This window comes from Oncorhynchus mykiss, chromosome 15 (genome assembly GCF_013265735.2).
Source record: "Oncorhynchus mykiss isolate Arlee chromosome 15, USDA_OmykA_1.1, whole genome shotgun sequence".
NCBI lineage: Eukaryota > Metazoa > Chordata > Actinopteri > Salmoniformes > Salmonidae > Oncorhynchus > Oncorhynchus mykiss.
In genome coordinates, this window is record NC_048579.1 from 58,462,367 (window position 1) to 58,463,443 (window position 1,077).

Genomic DNA, 1,077 nt, shown 5'->3' on the forward strand with positions numbered 1-1,077 from the left:
GGCCGCTAGATGGCAACATGTATTAATACTAGGTAACAAAGGATTTGGAGAAGGGCCCATATATTTCCATACACTTATTCCAGCAGCAGGAGCAATTTAATAATCGTCAGTCACCACACAACAATAACTCTATTGCAACCAGCTTCCAAATTCTCTCAAGAATAGCCGACTCCATGCTCCCTGCCCTAGGCTCCTTCCAATGATCTGGGAGAACTGGGAAAGCCAGGTGAGGAAGCAGCAAATCCCCAGTAGTAGGCTTCCACCATTCAGGTCAGTTTCACCTTTAATCTGAAGTCTTCGGACATTAGGAGAGGAAGCCAGCTCAGCGTATTGACATGGTGCCTGTTGGTTGTTTAAGGATGCTAAGGCTAATTCAATGAAGACAGGAAGCTATGCCTGTCTGCTCCATGATTCTTTGGGCAGAGAGGGATGGAAGTACATCATTTCAAAATGATTGTACAGCTGGGTTGTTGGAGACACACACTACTGCTCTGTTTGGTCTCAATGTGGCTTTTGCAGTCTGAATATGGACATTTTTTGCTCTGCCCCTAATAATACCTCCTTCTGTACTTCCACACCAGGGGAAACCATCCTCATTAAGTATGTCAAACAGCCCTCTCTCTTTCTGTTCTCCAGCAGCCTGTCTAGCATGGACTGATTGGGTTTGTGTTTCACCGGGTGGCTGATACTGGGGCACACACTCACACAGGGACACAGAAGAAAGCTAGAGGGGCTGTTTGGTCTACCTCAGACAGACCAATGATGTTTCAGTTTCACAGACACACACTAATTGTATAGGAAGTTAACCTGGGACTATTCACAACAGCTAAATGCTTTTAAATGTGTGAGAGACGTGTGTGTGTGTGTGTGTCTACGCCCTGGGTCAGGGTCTACATGTGGTACAGGGATCACCAGCTGTTCTAGGTCAGACATATTTGGGACTCCACAAAAGGTCAGGTAAACCTCACACTACCCTGACTTTAACACCCTTCCCCCTGGGGTTAGGGTCAGTCTCAGGCAGCTGAGAGAGACAGGGAGAAAGAAAGAGACCGATATAAAAAGAGAGACACAGTCAGC